Source organism: Puma concolor, chromosome B4 (genome assembly GCF_028749965.1).
Source record: "Puma concolor isolate L17-30 chromosome B4, mPumCon1.1.hap2, whole genome shotgun sequence".
Classification (NCBI taxonomy): domain Eukaryota; kingdom Metazoa; phylum Chordata; class Mammalia; order Carnivora; family Felidae; genus Puma; species Puma concolor.
The window spans coordinates 117,542,006-117,552,575 of record NC_141673.1 but is presented as its reverse complement, the minus strand read 5'-3'; positions in this window follow the sequence as shown (position 1 = coordinate 117,552,575).

Sequence of the window (10,570 nt, the reverse complement as noted above, 5' to 3'; positions counted from 1 at the left end):
GCTGTGTCCTCGTTTGCCAAATTCATGGCAAATGTCAGACTCTACCATGGCTTAATCTGATGGCAAAATTTGCATTTATTAACCCTGACGTAATCTAAGAAAAAAAAAAAGGCATGTAATAATATGCAAATTTGTAGAATTCCCAGCTAGCTGCTTCTAATTTTTCCTTGCCATGTTGGGGTACTAACTTGGCAGACCTTCTGCTCTCAGCTTAAATGACTACTTCTCAGAGAGTGTGGACCACCCAGACTGAAGAAGCCTCTCAGTAGGATTTGTCCAGACTAGCCTGTCTTATTGCCTGTTTGCTACTTCAATAGTAGGCTCCATGAAATAGGGGCCTTTCTGTCTCCTTCAAATCTGTATCATAAGATCTAGAAGAGTGACTGACATATGGGAAGAGTAAAATTGGTGAGTCACCTAGTCAAAGGTGCCTTGCTACCTGGCATTCTTTGTTGAGCCGGGCACCAGAAGGGTGGAGCTCGCATTTCCTTGGACACAGGTGATAGAACCAGTTGGGTGATTCTAAGTGGCTGTGTTTGGGAAAGAGCCTTGCACACTGAGAGCACACACAGGAGTTTGCTGTAGCAGAGGCCCTTCCCAGCACTGCCGTCAGCTAGAGCACAGACATGTGACCCAGTTCTGTCCAATGGAACTTTACAGAAAGTCTGCTAAGGACTTCTGGGAAAGATTTGAGAGCTGTGGGGGCCCTCCGCCACAACTTCCTGTCGGCTCAACATGCCGCCTGGCTCCGGCCAGCTCAGATCCTGGTGCATTGTAGAGTTCAGGCACAGATTCTGTGTACTGCCATAACAAGGTCCACAGACTGGGTGGCTTCAAATACAGAAGTTTATTGTCTCACAGTTTCGGAGGCTAGAAATGTAAAATCAAGGATTGGTTTCTTCTGAGGGCTGTGAAGGAAGGATTTATTCCAGGCTTTCTCCTTTGTGTATCGATGGCCATCTTCATGTCCACATGACATTCTCCTTGTACACCTGTGTCTGTGTGGAAGTGTTGTTTTTTTCTAAGGATACTAGTCATATTGGATTAGGATCCACTCCAATTAACTCATTCTAACCTGATTAGCTCTGTAAAGATCCTGTCTTCTTTAAGGAGATATTCAGATTTCAACATATGAATTTTAGGGAGGATGCAATTCAACACACAACATTATGTAAACAAAAAAGTCTGTGGGTCTCAGGGGCCCATTCACCTGTGTTAGAGTGGGGCTAACTAGTGCAAAGCAGCCAAGAGAAGCATTTACAGGCCACAGCCAGGAGAAGGTGATAGGCCAGCTTGGTCTGAGTGTCTAATACCTCAATCAGAAAAGGACCAAAACACATGGAACCTGGTAAGGCTTGTAGGAAAGTACAGTGGCTTCCATTGAACAGTGACTTTCCTTAAGTCTCATTAAGGAAAAAGATTGCCTCTCAGTGGAAATTTTCAGGATATTTCAACAGAAATTCTGACAATAGAAAAATGCGTGAAGACTGATGAAGTTCTAAGGACCAAGTTTGCCAGATCCTACCTTCCCTTATACATAAAGACCAACAATCAAAGCTGCCTTCCTGTGCACAAAGATATTTCTCAGCGATACACTACTGACCAAGGCCCATGGTCTGGAAATGAAATGGCTCCTTCTTCTTAGATTCTAACCTCCTAGACCTTCATTTATTCCATAAATGATTTTTTTTTTTTTTTTTTTTTTGGATACCAACACGTGCCAGACACTCTGTTGGCAAAAGTAAGTTATCTAATTTGGGTACTGGCAAAAACAAACAAACAAACAAAAACAAAGGGGTCCATTAAACTCTATGCAAAATCTCTGGCAGAGAAGGAAGGCCAATAACATGGAGCACACAGTAAGCAGAAAGTAGGGAGAAGAGGATGAATAGGTGGGTAGGATTCCATAAAGTAGGGGTTTAAGCCATGATAAAGAATCAGATTTTATTCCAAGAGCAAGTGAAAGTTTTTGGAGGATTTTAAGCAGGGTGTGACATGATCTGATTTGTGTTGTTAGCCATTCTGGCTGTGTTGTGCAAGTAGGCTATTAAGGTACAAGAGGTGAAGCAGAGAGACTATTAATAAGCCATGTTGGGTCAAGTTCCCCCAGGAAATAGACTCCAAGATGGAGAAATGCATGTGAGAAGTTTACTTAGGAATATCCCCTGGAAATGAAGGCAGTAGGATTGGATGAGGGAAGCTGAATTGCCGTCTGGTCATGACTGCTGCATGGAGAGCTCTAGAACCGGGATGGCCCTGCAGTTTTTGCATATTGAGGCAAGAGGGCTGGGCCTGTGTATTCCCCTCACCCTTCAGTAGAACGTTTGCTGATCTAGATGGCTTACCTGGTGGGGTGATCCTGGCCCTCTGCTAAGGGATCTGAACCACTGGCATCAGCCCTTCTCAAACAGTGGCTATTTTATTTGTGCCTTTACCATCAAAATTGGGCAAGTATCAAGTAGTTTCAGATGGACCACCCAAGTTCCAAACAGATCCTTCTCTTACCTCACAGCAACACCACCTCTGGGTCAGTTTCTCTGTCTAGGATCATGACTCCTTTACTTGCCTGTTGGCCTCTTGCACAAAGAGCCCAAAGTCACAGAGTTACCAAAGGTGAAAGTTTAATGTCCCTTGCTGGAACTTTTCCCCTCTAGGAACCAGGACTTCTAAGTGTACAGAGCCCATATTTGCAGTGAGAGGAAGTACAAATTCCCCCAAGTGATGGGTAAGCAAGACCACTTCTACCTCCACCTCTTAGTTCTAGAATCTATGTATTTGACCTTTACAGGTCACAGCCCCATATAATGGCTATTGATTTAGGGTATACACTGCAGTATGGAGGGTGGTACCCCATCCTTACAGGGTATTATCTCCAAGCTGGCACTACAACTGTGCCTTCAAAAGACCACTTAGTTGCTGTGTTATGATAGTAGTCCAAAGCCACTTTGGAGATTATATGTGCCCCTTCACTGAAGTGTTGAGACGACATGACCATCTCTAAAAAGAGAAATATAGCAGAAGGGGCAGGGATGGAGGCTATGTGTGGACCCGGCAAAATGAGCTCCCTCTTGCTTATGCTGAGTGTGCAGTCTAATAGCAGGGGCTGACACTAAACTTCTAATATGGCACATTTCGGGAGACTAACCAGGCCTGGGGCGCAGGTCAGTTACATTGGGTTGCTCCCATTTTGGAGGTGGCAAAAGGATTCCTCCTTACTAGGACTGATGCATATTCCAAATAGAGATTTGCCTTTCCTGTACAGAATGCCTCTGCCAGAACCACCATCAAAATGCCTCATTCAGGGGAGCCTAGGTGGCTCAGTTCATTAGGCATCCTACTCTTGATTTGGGCTCAGGTCATGATCTCATGGTTTGGTGAGATCGAGCCCACACACAGGCTCTGCACTGATAGCGCGGAGCCTGCTTGGGATTCTCTCTGTCTCTCTCTGCCCCTTCCCCACTTGTGCGTGCTTTCTCTCTCTCTTTCAAAAAAAGAGAACTTTTTTTAAACATTTTTAAAAAAAATGCCTCATTTATCAATGTGGTATCCACACAACATTGCCTCAGAACAAGAGACTCATTTTAGAGCAACAGAGATGCAATGATAAGTTTCTCACTATGAGAGCCACTGATCGTAACGTGAACTGCATCACCCAAAGGCAGCCACCCTGGTAGGGTAGTGGAATGACTTGTTGACATTCCAGCTAAGGTGCCAGTATGGAACAGCATCTTGTGGGGTTAGGTCTCCATCCTCCAAGATGTGGTTTATGGACTGAGTTAACAGTCGACGCGTAGTGCTGTTTTCTGTAGTAGCTGGAAATCATGGCTGTACAGACCAAGGAGTGAATCTTATCATAATCACCAATGACCCACTTGTGGAATTTGGGCTTCCCATTCCCATGGCCTTGGGCTCTGCCAGTTAGAAGCCCTAGTTCTCATGGGGGAGTTACTTCCATCAGGGAATATGATACAGGTTCCATTGAACTTGAAGCTGTGACTACCACCTGACTGCTTTGGGGTCCTCATGCCAGTGAACCGATAGAATGAAAACAGATAACAGGGACTTATTACACTAGTTGGGTCATTGACCATGATTACTTTGAGGGCCAGGATATACCATCAGGAAGGAGGATGTTTACAACCCAGAGACCAAGGGGCTCAGCTCTTAGTACTTGGGCAGTTCTTAGTACCTCCATGCCTTGCAGTAACTATGAATTGGAAATCACAGCGACCGCAGCCAAATAAGACAACAAAGGGCTTCAACCCCTCAGAAATAGAGGTCTGGGTCATGCCACCAGACAAGCATCTCAGACCAGCCAAAGTAACAGCCATAGGACATTTGAAATGCATGGTCAGCTTTCTGTTTCTACCTTGTCTTTGCTATTTCCTACCTGTAGTCTCTAGCCCTTTAGGTGAGAAAGAACAGGGCAAGGAGATGAGGGAGAAGGCCAAGGAACCTTCAGAATTGTCTCCCTGTCATAAGCCCGCTTTGCATTCTCTGCATGAAGTCTAAACTGACTCTTTCTCTAGTAAGAGTATCTCTTGGCTCTTCAAAAACCCTGCGCTGTTGGTGCCCTTCCCAGGGCTCCATCCCAGAGCTAGTGTCTCCATTCCCTTTGGGAATCTAGCATTTCGTACATCTGTCTACTGAGGTCTTATAGCTGCCGTCCCACCTCCACCAACCGCCACCAGACCATGTCCCCCACAGCACTCCCATTATTCCCCCAACGCACTCTGCAAGTGCAGGCCAATCCCATCACAAAAGAAGCTTTCCTCCACTCTGCTGCCGAAGTCGCTGTACCCATCCTGTCTGTCACTCCCAGGCTAGTCCACTGTGTCCTCCCCACTTCCAGCTGCACAAGGCAAAGGACACATATTTGGGTATCTAAGTGGTCTCCTTAAAGTCCTTTTTCTTCCACCTCTGAATTTGGGTTGGGAGCAGATGAGTAGAGAAGAGAGAGCTAACACGGCTTTCTCCGAAAAGCTCCTCCCTGGGAAATCCACTCATTTCCCTTCTATAACTTCAGTGTGGGTGAGTCAGATAATTGACTTTCCAGTTATAGCCCTTTACCATTTTACATCTTGGCCTGGTTCCTCACCCTGGAATAAATTGTCTATTGTATCTTGGTCCCAATGTCTTGAATTAGTGAAACAGTTTTACCATAGTATTTATTAGGTAGATATACAAATTGTGGATGGTTACACAGCAAATCATAACATACGTTGCCTTACAAAGTGAGAATTATTCATTTTTTGTTTACACAACTCTTTCTTTTTTGATGTATTACAATGAACCTGTGTTCCCATAGTAAAAAATTAGACTAGTGTCAGAAACAGTAAACATAGGACATATAAATAAATTTAAATTATATATAAATATTAATTAATATCCATTATTTGCCATATGTCCAATAGCAAAGTATGATAAATTATTTCATATACATTGAACAAAATGACTTTGATTCCAAAGTAAAATTATAGGATTGCCTTAAACATTTTGAGGCAACTTTATGGAGAAATGATGTTTTTGCTGATCTTTATCTTGTATTTACGGGTGATGAAGTTGATTGACTTTTTGACTAGGAAATTTGAGTGAGAAAATAATTAAAGTGACTGGAATCTCATGACTCCAGTGAAGCATGTTATAAACTTCATACTATCAAAAAGAAAAAGAAGAAATAAACCTAGAGAGGCGCATTCTCTTCTCAGTTCAATCAACACCTATCAACATGATAAAAATGGTCTATAGGGTTAATGAAGCTTAGGTGCCACGTCACTAGACTTCCAGTCAAATGTATGCATTATGCACATCCCCAGAGTGCACTGAGATGTAGGGGGGACCGAGGAAGGGAAGGAAAATGAAATAGGTGAAACATGACAACAGAATACAGATAATGGAAAGCAGAAGAGTTGGAATGGCTTGGGAGAGGGTAGAAAGCCGAAATCTAATAGTCTGAAGGGGTCAAAGCCAATAAAAATGAAACATGTGCACATAACAGACCCTGAAAAGAGTCAGAACTACGTAGCATCTCTGAAGTGGCAGAGTGGACTAAAAACAGGAAGGCAGCTTGAAAGCCTCATTGGGGTAGCTGGATCCCAGCATCTTTTTCCCCAACAGAAAAGATTTATAAGTCGGGGCACCAGGAACAGCTGAGAGCCAGGAAAACATAGGTACACTGAATGCTAAGAATCTCCTTAGCCTCTTCTCCTGGCCACCTTCCTCACAGTGGCAACCTGACTTGTATCCTCACGCCAAAGAGCTGAGACTGACCAGCCTGAAAGAAAAGATCTGTAGGTGCTGACATTGAAGAGTCCTTTCAAGCAGATACACAGGTATTGAAGTAGGGGAAGTATGTAGGTAGCATGGGGCAGGAGTGATGGTAACAGACTCATGTCCTCTTTCTCCAGAGTAAAAAGAAAATTGGCTCTACAAAAGGAAAATAAAGAAATAGCAGTTTAGGCATTTCATTTAGAAAGGTAGAAATGTTGATCAATACCAAAGACAAGTAAAAGTTGTCCTCTCTGTGATTTTTAAGCAAAACACAGCTGGGAGCTATTCAGCTTCTCAAGAACAACCAGGGCCGTCCACTTTGTAGAAGGCTGGTTCCCCATCATCCAGTCTTGGCTAATAATCACACAGACTTAAATAGATCCAGTGCTGATGGACACGGACCATTAGAGGAGGTAAAGCCTCTGTGACAATTAGCTATTGCTGCAATAATGCTGTATAACAAATGACCCCCCAGATCAGTATACGTGTATTTATACTCACATGGATCTGTAGGCCCCTTGCAGTTTCCATGCAGTTTGGCTGGTCCAGGTCAGGCCCAAGTGGCTCTGCTTCAGGCTGTGTGCTTCTAGGCTTGGTGTCAGCCTGTGAATCTGCCCCTAAGCCTAGGAGCATCTGCTACCTGTTGCATGTCCTTACCACAGCGAATCACTGCCACAGACATTCCAAGTCTCTGATTGCATCATATCAAACTGATATCCTATTGACCAAACCAAGTCACATGGCCAAGCAAGGGACCCATAACTGGTTTTCTGCCCAGCCTGAAGCCATGGCAAGGTTTGGGTATATGACACTGCTACAGCAGAATGAAGGCATCATTGGAACTAATGATGCGATCTATCGAACACTGTTCTTCACTCATCATTCATCATCTATCAGATGTATTGTAGTTTTTGGTCTTCATTCCCATTACATTATCATGGTGGTTCAGTTACCTTATCCTATTCTCATTCCTCTGGCAAGAATATCTAGGATGCATGGCCAGAATTAATGCTTACATGTTCTGATTTGCTCCTTTATCTTTATGTAGTTATTCTAAGCCCTTTTTTATGCTTTTATTAATTGTTTTATTCAAAATCTTTCCCTTTTATTCTAAGCTCTCTCTTTTATATAAATAATACAGAATACTATAAAAGATGTTTAATCCCATTTTATGTGAAGTAGCCCTTGGTCCCTTTTCTGAGTTTTTAAAAGGCAGAAACTCAGAGCAAAGTACACTGGAATGTAGGGAAAGTTATTTGATATAGAAAGTGTGTAGTCTAGCCAAGAAGTGATTACTCCAGAAATCCTCATGGAGAATAAAGGATTTAATGTGCGACTTGATATTTTGGAAAAACAAACTGAGGATTAATAATATCCGGGTGATGTCTCCCAAAAACACCAAAGGAAACAGTGAAGACGTCTTAAAAGAATGGCTTCCAGATGCCTAGTAAATCATGTGTCCCTAACAAATGAGAACATGACTGAGGGAGGATATTACTTATTTTGAGAAGACCTGCATTCTTTGGGTAACTAGTAGTAGTTTGCACTTGAATGTTGTAATATTACCAAAGAGATAAAAGCCAAGAGTATTATCCTTTTCAAATAATGAAATGATAGATAAATTATTTACAGTGAACGTCAGATTTATCACTCAGTGTGATTTGTTTGTAAGAAAATAAATCGGGGTTTTACAATGAGGTGATTTGTCTGTTTCACTGATTGGAATATATCTCAAGAATCTTGTGAAGTGGGAGAGGATGATTGAAAGAGGGAAGGAAGGAGGATAAGGAAACCAAAATGATGCTTTTCAGATAGGAACATTTTCAGATACATAAATTAGAAAGACTCTGGAATCTGGGAGTTGATTTCTTCCAAACCATTTACACCCACATACTCTTTGGAAAGAGTTCATGTGCTCCCAGTGTGGAAACCACTTACTTAATTCATAGATAGAGCTCCCCATATTCCTGTGCCCTTTGAGGTCTTAAGTCATTTCCTCTGATTCAATCCAGCATGGATTTGCATCAATCAAAATGTGCCAGTACCTATTAGCTTTCAGAGTTGGGGTCATGAAGAGCTTTCGTTTAGTAAGGTCACAGGCTTTGGTTTTCCATATTGAAATCTTTTGACTTCCTCTGTGTTTAATTTTCTCATCCCTATGATATTACCTGGCAAGTGTTTGTGTTTGAGCAATTCTTCTCTGCATCTTGTCACTGAATTGAAAACAACAGAAACAGCAATAGCAGCAGGAAAAAGCCCAATGTCTAGGGATCACAAGCAGATTGTAATCGGATATTATAAAACAGAGATTAGAGTGTGTGCATTCTGTCTGAGGGGGATATTGCACTTAATCAATTAAATTTCCTATAGAGGATATTAAGCACAAATGGACCATTTCACAATTTCCATGGATACTAAGTGCTTGAAGTGAGGGGGGGGGTGGAGAGGGGAAGGGGGAAGGAAGTCTAAATGAGCAAAATTAATCTTCTGTTTCCTTCCTAACTGGCAAATCAGTTGAAAGTAAGAGGCAGAAGCATAGATTAATAAACCATATGCAATATATTGCCAGTTGTCATTTGAAGGAACTATTTTTTCTTCTGTCATATTGATTGCCTAAGTGTTATAATAACATCGCAGGAGCACTTTGGGATTAGGAAAGCCACGATAATTTCCCCCCTCCTTTGCAAAAGTGTCTACTTGTTAGCTTCTGTAAATTTACTCTGTCCTGGTTAAGATTAGGTTCTGGTGTGAGAAACAAAGAAAAAACAGTGGTTTACGGAAGACAAATTTATTACAGTGAGTCTGGGGTGAGCTGTTAGGGCCTCAGCAGTAGCGCTCCTCTGCAAGGTGCTGAGGGACCAGGCTCCTTCACTGTGCAGGGCCGCTGTGTCCAAGACCTGCCCCATCTCCAGCCATCGTGACTACATTCCAGCCAATGGGAAGGAGGAAAGCACGAAGACAAGGGGCAAAAGTCACACGCTGGCTTGCTCTTAGGGAAATCATCACACAGCATTTCTACTTCTGTCTCCTAGGCCAAAGTTAATCATATGGAACATTTTGCCTTTTACATTTTGAAGCTATCTTAATAGGTACATAGAAATTTAAATTTGTTACATTTTCTTAAGATTTGACACTTTTATCATTATAAAATGACCCTGTTTTTCTCTAGTAATCATTTTTGTCTGGAAGTGTATTTCATCTGATTTAAAGAGAGGTACGCCAGCTTTCTATTTGGTGTTTTTCTGGTATGTCTTTTCCAGTATTATACTGTCAATATTTCTGGAAGCTTATATTCTAGATATGCTCATTGTAACAGAATATAGCTGACTTTTTTAAAAAACACAGTCTGCAATCTTTTTCTTGATGAAGGTATTTATGTAATTATGCGTCATTTTATTTAGTGCATTTATTTGTCCCATCTTTTCTAGGATTCTTTGTTGCCTTTCATTTGGATTATTTTTTTTGTAACCTGATTTATCCCCTACTATTTGAAGTCATGTACTCTGATATTACTCTTTTTGTGTTGACCCCCCCCCCAACTTCATAATTAACTTATCTAAGTCTCAAGTTAATACCTTTACCTGCCTCCTAAACATTACCCTCATCCCTATCGGAATTGTATTCCTCTCTGGCATAATATGCTGTTGTAGTCATACGTTTAATTTTTTTAACTCCTTAAAACATTAATATTGCTGTTTTATACAGTCATCATTTTGTATTTTTTATATTTATCCATGTTTACCAATTTTTTATTCTTCATTTCTTTTTAAAATAGAAGTATTAAGGTATGATTGACATACAATAAACTGTACATATTAAAAGTGTACAATTTGATCAGTTTCAGCATATGGGGAACAATCGTTGTAATCAAGAGAATGAACATATCATCACCTCCAAAAGATTTCTTGTGGCCCCTTAATCCTTCACACCTGCCACTTCATTATACTGGTGGTTGTAGTGTGACAGGCAGGAGCATAAATGCAAATCCTGTTACTCTATTGTGGCTATTAGTAAACATCTCTGTTCATTTCTGTTTGTATCCAGATACATATATATACACATATATGTACAGATATATATACACATGTATACACAAATATATGTACAGATATGTGTATATATGTATATATAAAATTTATTTATTTTTTTTTAATTTTTTTTTTTAACGTTTATTTATTTTTTTGGGACAGAGAGAGACAGAGCATGAACGGGGGAGGGGCAGAGAGAGAGGGAGACACAGAATCGGAAACAGGCTCCAGGCTCTGAGCCATCAGCCCAGAGCCCGACGCGGGGCTCGAAC